Below are 18997 nucleotides of genomic sequence, written 5' to 3'. Positions count from 1 at the left end.
GGACGACAGAGGATGAGATGGCTGGATAGCATCACTGACTCAATGGATGTGAGTCTGAGTGAACTCTGGGAGCTGGTGATGGACAGGGAGGCCTGGCATGATGCAATTCATGGGGTCATAAAGAGTCGGACATGACTGAGCAACTGATCTGAACTGAATGCAAACTAAGGACTTCTGGTAATAATCATGTATCCATGTAGGCTCAATGATTGTAACAAATGCATCACCCTGTTTCAGGATAGTGGGAGAAGTTGTGTGGGGACAGGGTTATATGGGAACTCTCGGTACTTGACTCTCAATTTTTCTGTGAACCAAAAACTGCTCTAAAACATAAAGCTCTTTTATTTAAAAAATAATTTCCAGTTAGGAATGTACATTTTTCAGTATTAATCACCCCAAACTGTATGTTGTATCTAACACCGTAGTACATTCATGAATTCATATAATTTTTTTAAAAGTTTATTCAAAAGAGCATCTTGAGACCATCTAGCTATACTGGTTGTGAACAGCTTGTCTGAACGTCTGTATTATAGGAACACATACTTTGTAAAGACAGATAAGCTGTGCCTAGGAGCTAACTGACTTGCTGAAATAGCAGTAGCAGCAGGAATAGGACTGGAATATCTCCTGATTCTTGAGGAAAACGGGAAAAAAAAAAATCTGTAGGACTTGAAACAGGCAAACGTAGGAGCTAGCTTCAGAAGAAAAAAAAAAGGGGGGGGAGCTAATTCTGAAAATCTGTACATTATTTTAATATCTGAGAATAAAAAGTCAAAACAGAATTTGATTTGCAAATAAAACAAAGTAAAAACTACTAAGCATGATGTGGTTTTTCTAAAGAACAAATGATATCAAGAGAATGTGATTTTCTTCCCAAGGCAAGAAATAGGCTCTATGGATTATATGTCAAAAGTAATGCAGCCATAAATCTTTTTAAACAAACATATTAATAAGGATTATATTTTTAGGATAAACTAAAACTTTAAAATGTTGCTTTGGAGGGCATTCTCCTGGTCATTGTTGGTGAGTCTTTCATTAGATTAAAAAATACAGAGAGCCACCAATGATCCAGAGGGAGGCATTTTGAGCATTAACTACAGGATTTTTGTGGTCAGTTATATCATATTTTTGTAAACAACTAAATTAGATAAGAAAATAATAAAATAACTGTAATAGAAAAAGCAACTGAGCAGGGTTTAAAAAATTGAACCAATTTATGTCTATTTTAGTAGACACTAAAAACATGGCTATAAACTTCAACAAGAAAAGGAGAATGGGGATAGTTAAAGCAGAATAAATTCAAGGGTGATCAAAGGTTACTTAATGAATATGAGTTGGTAAAGTTGAAAGTTTACTGAGATTAATAGGAATACTAATTAAGGAAAGACTTTTGGCAAAATGGCACACTGAGCTGATGTAAATGGACCTTTTCCTCCCACTTCACACACAGAAATGCTAGATAAAACATAACAAAAATGCTTTTAACATATATAGTCAAACTTAAAAAAAAAAAAAAAAAGGAAATCCCCAGGCACCTGAAATGAAAGTAACATCAAAGTCAAAGCTGGAACAGTAAGTGGGATTTGAGACCACGGTGGCCCGTAGGGTTTAAACTCCAAATCAGAACTCAGGCTTGGAGGAGAAAGCACTAACGCTCACGTGGAGACTGGAAATATCGCTTCAGGCAGGTAGAATTTAGGGGAGTTGGAACTGAGACCCTTGCACAAAGCCCAGAGCCTCAAATACCTATTCCTCCTTGATTTGCAGTCTGAAAAACCTCACTGGCTCAGGGAAACGGCAATAAAAGTTGCTAATTATCTGGTTCTTGAATAGTGGAAAAGGTACTTCCAAGAAATCTAAAACGTAGGCCTATGACATAAAGGGTGAAGGATTCAAATCTATATTCTGTATCACACAAGAATCTTGAGCTGAAAAATTAACATAAAATCTGGTCTTTGACACGCAGGAGAAAAAAACCAGAATACTTTCATAACCCAAAGCACAGAGACACACAGGGAAAAAGGAAAACATAGATAGAAAAGAGCTCACAAACCATAGGAGGAAGACCTGAATGTGAAAGGGAAATTTATAAACGCGACAGTAAAAGGCATCAAACGGGATCTTTGAAGCAGGAGCAGCGAACCTTCTTAAACATTGCCCCAAAAGCTTTAAAAAAAAATGAATTTGACTATACTGATATTAAAGGTTTCTGTCAAAGAACTCTAGCCTATAGATACGATTAACAGACGATGGACAAATCGTAGAACCAGGAGATATCTGCAAAGCTTAAAGACAACAAGGAATTAATTACTAGAATATATAAGAAATTCCTGGAAACCTTCAGTGAAAAAAATTCAACGGGGAGAAAAATGGGCAAATGATGTAACTGAGCAATTCAGAAGAGAAGCTTACTTAACTGGCTAACAAGTAATAGTAGTTGGTATAATAGTACAGCAGTAATATTTATTATACATTCAGGGAGTACTTCTTATTCTCAGGAATATGCTTTACATATATTAACTCATTTTATCCTCTTAATAACCTAATGATGCAGAAGCTATTATTATTCTCTCTTACTAATGAGGAAACTAAGGTCCAGAGAGGGCAAGTAATTTCTCTAAGGTCTCACAGTAACAAATAGTAGAACATAAAATTGAACCCAGGGTAAAAATTGGTGGTATATAAATTCATATAGCTATTCGGGAAAAACGCTATTAATATTTAGTGAAATTTTCTGTGCATATATGCCTTGTGCCCTAAGAATCATATTCCTGGATACATTTCCTTCAAAAGTTCTCACATAGGTTCATAAGAAAACATTGCCAGAAAGACCACTGAGCCATTGTTTTTGGTAGCAGGGAAACAGGAAGTAATTTAGATGTCAATCATTAAAAGAATTTAGTGATATGCAGATAGATGTGTAGAATATATGGGCTTCACGGGTGGTGCTGGTGGTAAAGAACCCGCCTGCCGACACAGGAGACATGAGAGATGTAGATTTGATCCCTGAATTGGGAAGATCCCCTGGAGGAAGGCACGGCAATCCATTCCATGGACAGAGGAGCCTGGCAGGCCTTAGTCCACGGGGTCACAAAGAGTTGGGCATGACTGAGGTGACTTAGCATGCACACACGGCAGGATACATACTATGCAACAGACAGCATTGGAAAGAAGCAAACAACTAGCTGTCAGACAGAATAAATACCCAGCTGAGTGGAAAAAACTACAACCAGAAGAAGACCTGGAGCCTAATACCACGTATGGGAGTCACAAACACATAATCGAAATAATAGATAAGATAAAGTTACACTGCAGCCAAAGACATTTTATCAAATACATTAGAGTGGGTGCTGCAAAGGGGAGGGAAATGGGAGTAGGGGTTGGAGGTTAGGGAGGGGAAAAAAAAAAATCAAACACGAAGAGCCTTACCAAGATAGACAGATGTAGAGCGCCACAGATGAGGAGGATTTCTGTACACCCCTAAAAGGCAAACAGTAAAAAACAAAAAGTCAGATGAGGAAATGAACTGTCACATGGAAAGACATTAGATGCAGGAAAGAGCCCACACAGCACCCCCAAGAACTGAAAACCCTAAAAATTACAGAACACTATGAAAACACTATCAATTGTTTAGTTTTAATAAACAGGCAAAATGAAGGGAGGTCATAAAGAAAGAAAAAGATAATATGAAAAAAGAAAAGGCAGATGTGAAAAAGAACCAAAAGAACTTCTAGGAATAGAAGTCACTGAAATTCATCCATCAATGAATTAAACAGATTAGATAAAGCTAAAGAGAAAATTGCCAACATCCGCTGGATCATGGAAAAAGCAAGAGAGTTCCAGAAAAACATCTATTTCTGCTATGCCAAAGCCTTTGACTGTGTGGATCACAATAAACTGTGGAAAATTCTGAAAGAGATAGGAATACCAGACCACCTGACCTGCCTCTTAAGAAACCTATATGCAGGTCAGGAAGCAACAGTTAGAACTGGACATGGAACAACAGACTGGTTCCAAATAAGAAAAGGAGTACGTCAAGGCTGTATATTGTCACCCTGCTTATTGAACTTCTATGCAGAGTACATTGTGAGAAATGCTAGGCTGGAAGAAGCACAAGCCGGAATCAAGATTATTGGGAGAAATATCAATCAATAACCTCAGATATGCAGATGACACCACCCTTATGCAGAAAGTGAAGAGGAACTAAAAAGCCTCTTGATGAAAGTGAAAGAGGAGAGTGAAAAAGTTGGCTTAAAGCTCAACATTCAGAAAACGAAGATCATGGCATCTGGTCCCATCACTTCATGGCAAATAGATGGGGAAACAGTGAAAACAGTGTCAGACTTTATTTTGGGGGGCTCCAAAATGTAGATGGTGACTGCAGCCGTGAAATTAAAAGACACTGACTCCTTGGAAGGAAAGTTATGACCAACCTAGATAGTATATTCAAAAGCAGAGACATTACTTTGCCAACAAAGGTCCGTCTAGTCAAGGCTATGGTTTTGCCAGTAGTCATGTATGGATGTGAGAGTTGGACTGTGAAGAAAGCTGAGCGCTGAAGAATTGATGCTTTTGAAGTGTGGTGTTGGAGAAGACTCTTGAGAGTCCCTTGGATTGCAAGGAGACCCAACCAGTCCATTCTGGAGATCAGTCCTGGGTGTTCTTTGGAAGGAATGATGCTAAAGCTGAAACTCCAGTACTTTGGCCACCTCATGCGAAGAGTTGACTCATTGGAAAAGACCCTGATGCTGGGGGGGATTGTGGGCAGGAGGAGAAGGGGACGACAGAGGATGAGATCGCTGGATGGCATCACAGACTCGATGGACGTGAGTTTGAGTGAACCGCGGGAGTTGGTGACGGACAGGGAGGCCTGGCAGGATGCAATTCATGGGGTCGCAAAGAGTCGGACACGACTGAGCAAGTGAACTGAACTGAAACAGAAAATTACTGATTAGGAAAAGAAGTGTGAGAAAATGACTCAGAAGGTAGCAGAGTTAAAAAAAAATCCAACAACCAAAAAACAGAAATATCAAAGAGGCTAAAGGACATGGAAAACAGAATACGAAGGTCTCACGTGCATCTAAATAGGTGTTCCTGGTAGAAATACTGAAGAACTCGTGGGAGAAGCAATTTGAATGTAAAATTTCTGAGACCGTTCAAGAATTAAAGTCAGACATGAGTCTTTAGAATAAAAACTTGAAAATATCAACAACACTGAGAAAAAGAAACTGTAAGCAAACCAAAAGAAAAGATTATTAACAAGAGAGTGACAAGTTGACTGATACAGACTTCTCATTAATAACAACAGATATCAGAATAAAATGGAGTTAACAGTTTTAAATATTAAGGAAAATAACAATTAACCATGTATCTATATACAGACTGAACTAAAATCACCTTCAAAGGTAAGAGGCTCAGAGACAGAATTACTGTAAGAAGGATACTGCGCCGGAAAGAAGGTACAGAATTTAAGACAAAACACCAAGAAGCAAAGAAACTGCTAAACATATTCTTTAGCCCTAAAAAAGTTAAAATCAGAAAGACTGATAACACCGAATATGTGAGGATGTGGAATGCCTAAACTCCTATACATTACAGGTGAGAGTACAAAATGTTACAACTGCCTTGAAGAACTGTGTGGAGGTTTCTTATAATAAAGGATTAACCACTGATACTAGTAACAACATGGATAAACCCTAAAAATAGTACGTTAAATCAAAGAAGGCAGGCATAAAAGGGTACATATCTAGGACCCAATCTATAGGAAACAGACACAGAGGCAAAGCTGATCGACAGTGACAGAAAGCAAAGAGCAGCTGCAGAGGCTGGGGGGTTGGTGTGGGGAAGGGAATTAAACAGAGAGAGACACAAGCCAGCTTTCTCAGGGAATGGAAACATTCTGTGTCTTATTTTGGGTGGTGGTTAAAGAGTAGGTATTGGTCAAAAACTCTTCAAGTAGCATTCATGGTACTGTGTGTTAATCCCATCTCAATAAAAAGGAAACTAAGAAATGTGTAGGTATACCTAAAATATACCAGCTATTTACCCGTGGATAGGGAAGGGAGGTTAAAAATGCAGGAGAATAATGACAACCATAGTAGCCGCCGCTTTCTGTGAGCTTCTCATGTGCCAGGCGCTGTTCTGAGTGCTCTGCATCTATTAATTCCTTTAGTCGTTTCAACAACTGTAAAGTAGGTGCTCTTATCATCCTCAGTTTACACAGAAGAAGACTGTAGCACAGGGCGGTCATATAACTCACCTAGGGTCACACAACTAGCATGTGGCAGATCTGGGCTCCAAACTCAGGCAGTCTGGCTCTGAGGTCTACATTCATAAAAATCCACAGTCTCCCTGAAATGAAAAATCAACAAGAACATGGAAGATGAGAGAAGAAGAATGAGAGTTAGAATGTTCTAAGGGCCAAGGGGATGACAAAAATAATGATCAACTTTAGCCCTAGGCTTAAGTGAAGGATGGATGTTAACAGGTAAGGAAATAAGGGAATAAAACCTGAACAAATATTTGCAAATAAGAGACATAAAAGTGAATTAAGGAAATATGATTATTACAATAGTAAGTGGAAGTGGAAACAGTGTCAGACTTTATTTTTGGGGGCTCCAAAATCACTGCAGATGCTGATTGCAGCCAGGAAATTAAAAGATGCTTACTCCTTGGAAGAAAAGTTATAACCAACCTAGATAGCATATTCAAAAGCAGAGACATTACTTTGCCAACAAAGGTCCATCTAGTCAAAGCTATGTTTTCTCCAGTGGTCATGTATGGATGTGACAGTTGGACTATAAAAAAGCTGAGCGCCGATGATGCTTTTGAACTGTGGTGTTGGAGAAGACTCTTGAGAGTCCCTTGGACTGCAAGGAGATCCAACCAGTACATCCTGAAGATCAACCCTGGGATTTCTTTGGAAGGAATGATGCTAAAGCTGAAGCTCCAGTACTTTCACCACCTCACGTGAAGAGTTGACTCATTGGAAAAGTCTCTGATGCTGGGAGGGATTGGGGGCAGGAGGAGAAGGGGACGACAGAGGATGAGACAGCTGGATGGCATCACTGACTCAATGGACATGAGTCTGAGTGAACTCAGGGAGTTGGTGATGGACAGGGAGGCCTGGCACGCTGTGATTCATGGGGTCGCAAAGAGTCAGACACGACTGAGCAACTGAACTGAACTGAAGTGGGCTTCCTCAGTGGCTCAATGGTAAAGAATCCACCTGCAATGCAGGAGACCCAGTTTCAATCCCTGGGTTGGGAAGATTCTCCTGGAGGAGGGAATGGCATCCCACTCCATTATTCTTACCTGTAGAATCCCATGGACAGAGGAGCCCAGTGGGCTCCAGTCCATGGGGTCTCTAAGAGTCAGACACGACTGAAATGACTGATTAGACACAACAGCAAGTAGAAAAAGGGGGAAAGAATGGCAAAGCAAGCGTGGTAAATAGAAAGCAACTTAAGATGGCAGAAATAAGTCCAAATGTATTAGTAATCACAGTAAAGAAGCAGATTAAACTTTCTTATTAATGGCAGAGATTCTCTGATTGGATTCTTAAAAAACAAAAACAAAAACAGCCATACATTGCTTATCAGAGAATTAATGTATGGGTGTGTTTACACTTAAAACAGTGCCTAGCACAGAGTAGAGACTACATGTGTTAGCTGTGTTAATATTAGCAAGACAGACTGAATTTTCCTCATTAAATAGTTTTGAAACTACCCATCTGACATGACAGCTAAAGTACATTTCTGCACATAAACAATTAAACTTTATAATCTTTGTAGATCACTTTCAAGTACAGAATACTGTTATTAAGTAAGTGTAATATATAATCATCAGGGATACATCAGCGATTTGGCGGCTACAGAAATGTACTACACAGAGAGGCTAAACTATATGGCCAATCTCACAACTAAAATGTAAAAGCCTTTAACACATAGTTTACTGTTTCCTCCTGACTCCACTTGCAAGGAAGTTAAATGGAGGGGAGAGAATATAGCACTAAATATAATGCTGTAAAAGTGTGCTTTTCAGAGTTAAGAAACTACTGTGGAACACAGTACGTTGAACTGTGTGAGTGAAGTCTCATAGATTCCTATAGAGAGGCAACCTCAGTTATGTTATTAAGCACTTACTGAAATTGCTGGGCTTTGGAAAATTGTCAGAGGTCCCAAGGGAAGAACACTTAAGCAACAAAAAAACACCAGAGAGATGGATGTTACTCAAAGGAACAATACGAAAGCCTCAAGAAAAGACTACTGATATGGAAGGCACTTAGAAAGAAAACACTTAATTGGCTGAACCAAGTGCTGCATAATGACCCAAAACACAAATGGGAATTCAACACAAAGTGGAAACTAGGCCAGCTTTCTAAAAGAAGCACAAAGAGTATTTATTTATTTATTTCAATTTTTATTCTGTCTACTTCCCAAAAAAGGATTTCAAAGTTTGAGAATTCTTTAAGTTACAAAGAAACAACAGTCACACACACAGGGGAAAAAAAAAAAAAAAACCGACAACGGAAAAAACACAAGCTAAGTTAGAGCTGGTAAGAAACATGGAATCCCTGGTCAGGAAACCAGAGCCCATATGCCACAACTAAGACCCAGCGCAGCCAACTAAACAAACACTAAAAAAAACCCCACAAAAATGAAGACGTAATATAACACTAAAGACTTATAGTCTCGATATGCATCATTTAACCAAAGTAGATGTTCTGAAATCCACAACTGATGGCAACGTCCTTAGTGAGACTCAAACCAAAGCCTCCACTGCCAGTGCTGGAGGGGAAAGGACTTCTGTGGGCCTCAAGAACTGGACATACCATTCCCCAATTCACCGTACTTATTTCTCGGTAGGTCTTCAGCCAGCAATACATGTGTCAACCAACAACTATTTACGGGTCAATTGCCTACCATTTACTCAGCCCACTGTTAGGTGCCGTGTGGAAGCCAACTGAAATATAAAACAAGGTCCTTGTCCACAGGGAGTTTATAATAGAGTTGACAGCTTATTTCGACTGGAATGACTGAAAACGGAAGGCTTAAAAAGACTCAATCCACCAGACACAGAAGAGGGGAAAAAACAGACTGATCTCAGTGAGTGGAAAGGAAAAGGGAAGGGCTGGAGTTGGTCAATGCAAGTTAAGTACAATTTCAACAGGCAAGGGTGAGAAGGGAGGGAGAATATTCTGGGATCATGTGTGTGTACAGGCAACTGGTACTGCAGCCCCTAGAAAGGCCTCCAGGGAGTCGTCGTCGCCGTTAGACACGAGCCACGGTGGGTCTCCACACGTGAGAGGAAATGTGGCCCAGGTTAGGGAGGGTGGAAAATGAGCAGGCGAACTTAGCCTGCACTGAGGGAGGAGCTTCTCAAACAGAAACAGCACAATCAAAGCAGAGCTTTTCCAGCGACGGATGGCACGGTCTAACAGGGGAAAGTGACCAGCAACGGGAAGGAAGAACGCGGATCCTGTACATATCGTCTAACAGTAAAGAAAGCTCCACGGAACACAAGTTGGACCCACCTCTGCCTCGATTTCTGTATCCCAATACCCAAGAAAGAAAAGCCATTCTAAGACTTGGTCAAGGTCCTACATTCTGGTTCTCCTAACAATTCTGCACTCTCTTTGGGGAACATCTATCTCATGGTCTGAGATCTCTCTCTGGTCTGGCTCAAAGCAACCTTATCTGCCTAAAGTTCTGCTTTTACTGTTGCTATTGATAATCCCATCTCCAGAATAAAATCTTTACTTCTGTCTCAATTTCTGGGCTCTGCTGGAACCAGAGAGCTGGAAAGGGACCTTGGAGAGCCCTATTTACTGCTTTCAGCAAACAGAAGTTCATTACTTTATCTATCACGTATTCTTGTTGCACGACCAAATGACCTTAGTTCAATCCCTCCCCTTTCTAATGGAGGAAACTGAGGTCCTGGGAGGCTGAGCCGCTCTTTGATCCAAGTCAGCTTGAACCCCATGGCTATTTAGTATCTCACAAACAACCAGAGTCAGGTGAAATAACGGCACTCTCAACATAATTAGAGCAAAGATCACACATTCAGAGACAAGAAATGGGGCATTTGCTACACACAAAAAGACGATTTAAAATGTAAGGTATCTAAGGAATCAGCTAAGTTAAAAGAAAACCACTAGCAATTATTTCTGAGAACGCAAGTAGGATTGGTGAGGTTACAAAAGGGTGACTGTAGCTTTTAGCGGGCCCACATTTCTCGAGTTCAAAAGCAGCTGTCATTTGGTCTCTTCTTACACTGAGGGCCTGAAAGGCAGCAATATATAGTGTAAGGGATGGAGATTTTATATCTGATACTCCTGGGTTCATGACAGCATCTTTTTATATGTATTGTCATTGCTGTTTCTAATATTATCATCACTATCACCATCAATCCATCCCAAATGCTAGTCTACTACTGTTCCAACCTTTCAGCTTTGTAGCAATGCCTGAATGGCCTGTGTGCTTTCCTAAGGCACAATCTGGTTATTGGGAGATGCGGGTGTGGATTTGGAACAGCTCTGAAGAACTACAGTACAGCAAGTCCCCTACAGTTGAATGAGTTCCATTCCAAGAGCATGTTCATAAGCCCAATTTGTAAGTCCAACAAAGTTAGCCCAAGTACCCAACTAACACAATTGGCTATAATAGAACTGTACTGTAATAGGTTTATAATATTTATCATACAAATAATATACAACACAAAACATAAAACATTTTTAATCTTATAGTACAGTATCTTGAAAAGTACAGCAGTACTGTACAACAGCTGGCATACAGGGGCATACATTTGTATCTTTGAAAGTTAGCACCTTGAAGGTTAGAGTGTAGGGGATTTACTGTACTGAAGACTCTAAAGCAGCTGAATCAGGCCTAAGATTCACCTTTGGGGATTTGGGAGGCTGTCGAGGGAGCTCTATGGTACATACCAAGCAGGGATAGTATCTTGCTGTCTACTATAACTCGGCACTCCATTTATCTTTGTTTTACAAATGCAGACTAAGGCTCAGGGATGTCAAATGGCTTGTTGAAGGCCACACAGCTAACAAGGGGCATAAAGGAGCCCAAGTCTCTTCAGAAGAACTATTCTCAAGACATAGCTCTTTTCTCTATAATGTGAAGGGCTCGCTGGAGGCCAAGACTTAGCTACCACTTCTGCAGATTATTCTCCCTTCTAAGAGCTCAGTGGCCATTAAGAAGTATAGCTATCAACTCTTGGTTACTTAACAAGGACACTTATAGTAGTGCCCTGAGGGGAACTGATTAGTGAGCCCACCACAGCCACTGGCCTGTCAGCTCAGGAGACCATATTCTCTAAACTGCCAACACGCGTCTCGTGAACAGAGTTAGCGCTGATGGTACCTGCTCTCTCTCTTCATATTTTACCAAATTTCACAAGGATATTATTTATCAAATAATGACAAATAAGAGCTGCTAATAAAGTATCATACTATGCTTCTAAGCATGTTTTACATGTTACCCTCTTTAATACTAATAACCCAGCAAGATAGCTAAAGCCAATTTACAATTCAGTTCCAATAAGCTGAGAGGTTAAGCAACAGGGCCAAATCAGTAGAAGAATAGACATTTTAATCCAGTCTGCCTGAGCCCTTTTAAAGCTCATGCCCTTCTACCCACTAGAACAGTCTCTCAAACTTCAATGTATGTTAAGAATCACCTGGGATCTTGCCAAAAAAAAAAAAAAAAAAAGATTCTGACCCAGAAGGCCTAGGATGGGATCTGAATTCTGAATTTCTAATAAGCTCTGAATTGATTCAGATGTTGTTTGTCCAAGGAATCTTCTCCGACTAGCAAAACACTATACTACACACTTCTCAAATCACATTTTTTCACATCTAATTATTATCAAATATGTTAATGCAACCCTTCACCCGTAAAGAGTTCTAAGTCGTCCTCAAAACCTTCCCTTCTGCACCTGCCCTTTTCTCCAGTCAGGACAGCTCTAAGAACAAAACCTGCAAAATATGGAGGATTCTAATAACCTTAGGAGGATAGCTCTGTGGCCTGGAACCAACCCAAATTCCTTTAGAATGCATTCTAGAGACCTGGACTTCCAGGGGTAGACAAGCCTCCTTGGCTGCTGCCAAAGTAAATGGAACTCAAATTGCTCCTGGTCTAGAGTGAAGTGGTCAGCTGAACCTGGCTAAGCCTTGTCACGTCCTGGGATGGCACAGCCAGTCCATAAATGCAGGCTGAACTGGACAGAGTGAACAGTTCTGGGCTCACGACACCATGTGTGACCTACTCTGACATTTCCATTCTAACTACTATGCCCATCTGTCTTCTCCCACTGAACCAGACAACCGTGCTTGTCTTCCACGGCCTTCTACTCAAATCCCCTGAAAGCTGTATCAAACAGCATTTCAAGGCCTATATTCTCTTTTATGGTATCAAGTCTAAAGATCAAGGCTTAATAATCTCTGCTGCCTTGACAGCTGGTAAAATCAGGAGGGCCTCAAATGTCCTAACCACAAATTCCAATACCCATTTTGCTCCCGTGGGCACAGTCCCCTAGCCAAACAATCTTCCTTATCAGAGAGGGCAGGTCCTGTTTCTGTTTATTCCTGGGCAGTGAGTTTCAGTTCCCGGCCAGCCCCCAGAATTACTCAAACAAGCCAATCGCATCTTCTGGCATAACCGAGAAGGATCCACTTTTCGATACTTGCAAGCCTGCCGCCCACAGCCCTCGGCTGTTCGCTCTGCTCCTGGCACACCCGCTGTGCCCTCCCTGGGCTGTTAGTGTGAGTGGCTTCTACACGCTTTCAGTCTCATCTGCCGGAGTCCGCTGCCGTGTGCTCAGCCAGCCACACAGCTCTAGGGTAGGAATCCCTCCTTCCTCAACGGGGGGAAGAGGAAGTGATTCAACCATTTTATTTATCTCCTTTTTGCCCAATCCACTGGTCTCTGCCCTTTTCTCTATCCCTGAATCTCTTAATTGGCAAGGTCATCAACTGCTCTATGACAATAATGACGCCCAGCATTTGTTCTAAGCTCTGTCCACAGACTTTCCCACTTAATCCCCCTAACATCCCTATGAGGTAGATCTCATTATTATCCCTAATACACAGATGAAGCTAAACTACCCAACAAGGTTATGCAAGACCTTGTCCAAGACCATACAGGTCTGAGCAGAGCTCAAATGCAGACCTACCTGTTCTTAACGACTACCTTAGTCTCGAGAGGATTTCTGGGCTCAATGCCACTGTTCCTCAACCCCTCTCACAGTCAGAGATGTGTGGCTGGAAGGTTCAACAGGACCACCTGAATTTGAGATGTCTTGTCTTTTGGTGATCTCTGCTAAAAGATGGATGGAAATGCATATCTGGGGAAAAGTGATGCTGGAACAGACCAGCTGGCTTGCCAGGAAGAGACTAGCAAGGGACTTCCCCTTGATGGCTTGAATTTCATTTACCAAAGGTCTAGTTTGATTATCAACCTCACAGATACAAATACCCTAGGTCTCAAAGTTAATCAGACTTGGGGAGTTTGGATCAGTTCAGTTTAGTTCAGTTCAGTTGCTCTGTCATGTCCGACTCTTTGCAAGCCCATGGACTGCGGCACACCAGGCTTCCCTGTCCATCATCAACTCCTGGAGTTTACTCAAACTCATGTCCACTGAGTCGGTGATGCCATCTAACCATCTCATCCTCTATCATCCCCTTCTCCTCCTGCCTTCAATCTTTCCTAGCATCAGGGTCTTTTCCAATGAGTCAGTTCTTTGCATCAGGTGGCCAAAGTAATGAAGTTTCAGCTTCAGCATCAGTTCTTCCGATGAATATTCAGGACTGATTTCCTTTAGGATGGACTGGTTGGATCTCCTTGCTGTCCAAGAGTCTTCTCCAATACCACAGTTCAAAAGCATCTGAGAATTTGGATAGCACTGTCTAAACTTACAAGAGAAGAAATATAAATCAGAAAGTCAATTTATTAGTTCACTTATTAGTGAAATATGCCTACTCTTTGCAGTCACCTGTGAAAGAATTACAGCAGTAAGGTCAAGTATAATGAGAAATCCCAGAAGACACTGCATCTCTCAACATCCAGTGGTGGCCTGGTGTATCTGTCTTTGCCATGGAAGTCAATGTGTGGGCCCCAGACCAGGCAGGTAGAGTCTGAGGGTCAATGTCCACTGCATGGCCACTGACATTCTGGCCTGTCCCTTCCACTCTCAAGTTCCTCGTTTCTACTGTGGCTCTAGCCTCTGTTCCGATACAGTTGAACTCAGCTTTGCCTTTGAGGTGACCCTGTGCAGGTATCTAATAGCACTGACCATGGGCTAATTTTTCAGTCTTGTAGAACACAGGGAGGGCCCTCTGGTTGCTCCCACCCACAGGCTTCTCTTCCGATGCTCCAAACCTCTATCCATAGCAGATCAGAACTACTCCTGCTTCAAGGAGGCTAGGCCCAAGGAAGTGCTCAACTTCAAACTCATCCACCTTCCAACTTCTATCTGGGTCATCTGCCTTACATCGCTGAACCAGATTCAGTCCTTACTCCCTTTCCCTTGGTCCACTCACCTCCTCCTTCCTCCCATGCACTTCGTTCACCTATCACTCTGCATTCTTTCAGACCACTGCCACAAACCGCTAAAACTTAAATATATATATATATATAAAACAAACATGAATGATTTCTGATCAGAAGGATAATAAAAAAAATCAGAGAATTTTACAACGAGAATTATCTGTAGAGACTGTGTAATTTAGCCCTCTCATGCTCCAGGTGAAGAAATGGATAGAAATTCAGTGACCTGCCAAGTAATGTTATCTAGGCAATGGTAGGGTTAGAGCCAGGATCTAGGTTTCTGGGCTTTCAAGCTAGCACGTGAACCAAGTATCAAACTCCTAAGTGCATACAAACAGGCCCTCAGTGGGGAGGGCTTTCTGTGTGTCTGACAAACTGGCAGCCGCTAGTAGAAGGTATGTTATCTGGTTTACTATTTTCTTTTTCTTTGAATGTTGATTTAAATATCAATCATTGATAGCTCTAACAATGAGAAAATAGTTATTCCCAAGCCACAGAACTGCCCAAAAGTATCTCAGGGAATACATAACTGCAAATTTCCCAATCTACTGCCAAAGGAAGAATTGTAGTAGGGTGGATTTGTGACTTAACAAAAACAAGAAAAACCAAAAAACCAAAAAAATTTTAAATGACTAAGATATTTAAAACATATATTAATGAATACTTAACTAAGGTCAGGGTGGAGAAGGCCTTTCTATGCATGCAAGAAACAGAATAAATTTACAAATGACCAATAGGTTTGACTACATAAAAATGAAAACTTCCCAAAAAATCAGCACTAGCAAAATTAAAACATAAATAAACACTTCATATCACATGAAGTGAAAACTAAGCAGTTAATATTAGAATAGAAAGATGATACAAAAATAAGAAAAATCTCAGCATTTATATTTCTTAATGGACAAAGAAAAAAATAATTCACTAAAGAAATAAACAGTTAACAACCCAACAGAAAAGTTCACCCTGATGAACAAAGAAATGCAAATTAAAACATCAATACTATTTAGGGGCAATCAATTTGGAAAAGTTTTGCAATGATAGTATTTCAGTGGGAAGCAGTGGTTTTAGACCATGGACTCTTGATTTAGACTTTGGTTTGAAGCCTAACTTGGACACTCAATCAGTGATCCTGGGCAAGTCACTTCAATCACCGTGAACCTCAATGTCTCTACAGTCTTGGTGTGAAGATGAAATGAGACAATGCATTTGAAATGTTTTAACAAAGTGCCTGTCAACAGTAAATGCTCAATATGTGTTACCTATTATGATAAAAATAATATTTGTGCTCGTAACAGAGGGAAGGGGGCAATGAGGCAGGTACCCATACAGTGCTGATGGAAGTTTAAACTGGTAAAAATCTTTTAGGGATGTAATCTAGTAGGCAACCTGCTCAGCTAAAGCTATAAAAAATGTCCTTGGAGTGAGACATGAGAATTTGGGGAGATTGGAGAGAATACACTTTACATGCATTGTTTGAAAGTTTTACCAGAATGTGTTTTACAGAATATATCTGTAACATATATCAGCTATATAATTACAGATTTAAAAAAAGAATGAGTCCCATGATATTAGAAGAAAAAAGTTTTTTTTTTAATGTTTATTTCTTTAGACCTACTTCTAGGAATCTATCTATAAAGACATACTTAACAATTGGAGATATAAAATATTTATGCTCAGTAATAGATTTAATGGTAAAGAAACTGGAAACTTAGATGCATGAGATTTTTAAAGTAAATATGGCATACAGGCACACTATGGAATACTATGCAGCCATTAAAAATCAGGCTCTGTATATGATACCTATAGATAGCATAAGTAATCGAAGGAAAAGTAAATTGGACTTCATCAAATTTTAAAACTTCTGTGGATCAAAGGGCATGATCATGAAAGTAAAAAGACAACCCACAAAATAGGCACAAATATTCTCAAATCATGTATCTGATAAGGGTCTGGTACCCAGAATATATAAACATAGTATATCAGAACAAAGTATCCAGAATTCATAACAACTCAACAATAAGAGGACAAATAAGCCAATTTTAAAATGGGCAAAGGATTTGCATAGATATCTCTCCAAAGAAGACATACAAAATGGCAAATAAGCACATGAAAAGATGCCCCACACCAGCGGTCACAGAGGAAATGCCCATCAAAACCACGATGAGACAGCACTCCGCACCTACGAGGATGCTAAATAAAACAAACAGAAAATCTAAGCATTGCCGGAGACATGAAGAAACTGCAGACCTTGCACACTGCTGGCAGGATGCACAGCGGTGCTGCCACTGTGAAGAGTAGCTTGACAGTTCCTCAAAGAGTTAAAGACAGAGTTCCCAAACGACCCAGCAATTCCACTCCTGGGTATATACCCAAGAGAAACGAAAATATATGTCTGCACAAAAACCTGTACACTAATTTTCACTGTAGCAGTATGTATAACAGCCAAAAAGTGGAAACAACTCAAGTGTCCACCAACTGATAAACAAATAAAATGGTGTATGGTTATACAGTGGAATATTATTCAGTCATTAAAAGGAATGGAATACTCAAGGTGCTACAAACAGGGGAAAACCTTGAAAACCTTATGCTAAGTTAAAGCAGCCAGACACAAGAGGCCACACAGAGCACGATCCCTTTATGTAAAATGTCTAGAATAGGCAAATCCACAGAGACAGGAAGTAGATTAGAGATTGCTGGAGGTCGGGAGGAGGAGGGATTGGGGAGTGAATGCTAATGGGTGTGTGGGTTCTTTTGGAGTGATGAAAATGATCTAGAATTAGAAAGTGGTGATAGTTACACAGGCTTTGAATTGTATACTTTAAAACAGTAAATTGTATGGTATGTGAATTATATCTAAATAAATTTTTTAAATTAGGCTCTTGAAGATTTTTAATAACATGGTGAAACGCTTTCAACATACTAAAAGGAAAAAAAGCAGCATGCAACTGTATATATAATTCCAATGTGGTTTTAAAATATATGTAAATGCATATATACATATGCATTAAAAAAGACAGAAAATATATTAAAATGCTAACAGTGGTTGTCCCTAGGTAGTATCACTATGGGGGACTTATTTTCTTCTTCACATAGTTCAAATTTTTCTACAGAAAACATAAATTATTTTTATAATCTGCAAATTAAAAAACCCAGGTATGTTTGCCCAGCTTCAAAGCTAGTGTCATTTCCAACACACTATACACTCATTAGATATTTATTTATCTCCTACCAGGTACCACGACTTTCCTGGTGGCTCACTGGTAAAGAATTCCCCTGTCAGTGCAGGAGACATGGGTTCAATCCCTGGGTTGGGAAGATTCCCCTGGAGAAGGCAATGGCACCCCACTCCAGTACTCTTGCCTGGAAAATCCCATGGATGGAGGAGCCTGGTAGCCTGCAATCCATGGGGTCGCTAAGAGTCGGGCATGACTGAGCGACTGCACTTCACTTATCACTTTCATGCATTGGAGAAGGAAATGGCAACCCACTCCAGTGTTCTTGCCTGGAGAATCCAGGGATGGGGGAGCCTGATGGGCTGCCGTCTATGGGGTCGCACAGAGCCGGACACGACTGAAGCAACTTAGCAGCAGCAGTAGGTAGCAGGACTTTCCTGGTGGCTCACTGATAAAGAATTCCCCTGTCAATGCAGGAGACATGGGTTCAATCCCTGGGTTGGGAAGATTCCCCTGGAGAAGGCAATGGCACCCCACACCAGTATTCTTGCCTGGGAAATCCCGTGGACAGAGGAGCCTGGCAGGCTGTAGTCTATGGGGTTGCAAAGAGTCAGACATGACTGAACAAGTAAATAAATACAACCACCACCACCATGTACCAAGCAAAGTTAAGTAAGATAAAATCAGTGCCCACAGGAATTTACATACGTCTAGTGTGGGGTCTGGGCCCAAGTCCATGGATGAGGAAGGCGAAGATGCATCCATAGGCTCTTCAAATCACCTAACACGCAACAGTGTTCAGCTACAAACTTTCTGGGAGACGATCACGAGCAGCGGTGTAGCTCTCTGGTTACAGGCTGGAAGCAGAGTCAGACTACCTGGGTGTGAAGCCTGAACGCCCAGTTACAAGCTGTGTGATCTTGGGAAAATCACCTAAACTCCATGCGGCATAGTTTCCTCATCTACAAAATAGCGGTAATAACAGTACCTCTCTCACTGGGCTGTTGGAAGATCAAAAGAATTAACACAGCTAAAGCACCGGCATTATACGCTCGGGACATAGTTAGTGCTCAGTAAATTAATGAGCGGCTAGCTGCAGCATCAGCCTCGCTGTCAGCATCACTACCACCACCTCGCCAGCATGCTCTCAAGGAGGCTGAGACACGGAAGACTAGGCACCCCTAGAAAGGTGGTTTTCCACATCTCAAAACTGGCTGCCTGCATCTGCTTCTTAAAGCCTACAGTAACTGTTACATTCAACTA

At 40.8% G+C, this 18997-nt stretch overlaps 1 protein-coding gene across 4 annotated transcripts in view; it reads right to left on the bottom strand.

Moving 5' to 3' along the window:
* ZBTB40 (zinc finger and BTB domain containing 40) overlaps positions 1-18997 on the bottom strand; it is a 77296-nt gene that overhangs the window by 44848 nt on the left and 13451 nt on the right. For 2 of the 4 annotated variants that reach the window (XM_013974543.2, XM_013974525.2), the window contains exons 2-3: positions 6260-6351; positions 3430-3480 (exon numbers count right to left, since the gene is read on the bottom strand). The exons of 1 other annotated variant lie outside the window; for it this stretch is intronic. The gene's annotated coding sequence lies outside the window, so the exon portion shown is untranslated. The remainder of the gene's footprint in view (positions 1-3429; positions 3481-6259; positions 6352-18997) is intronic. One more of the 4 variants, XM_013974530.2, reaches the window with a different exon arrangement.

This window comes from Capra hircus, chromosome 2, assembly GCF_001704415.2.
Source record: "Capra hircus breed San Clemente chromosome 2, ASM170441v1, whole genome shotgun sequence".
Lineage (NCBI taxonomy): Eukaryota > Metazoa > Chordata > Mammalia > Artiodactyla > Bovidae > Capra > Capra hircus.
Note: the sequence above shows the minus strand (reverse complement) of the source record. Positions and strands in the feature narration are given on the sequence as shown.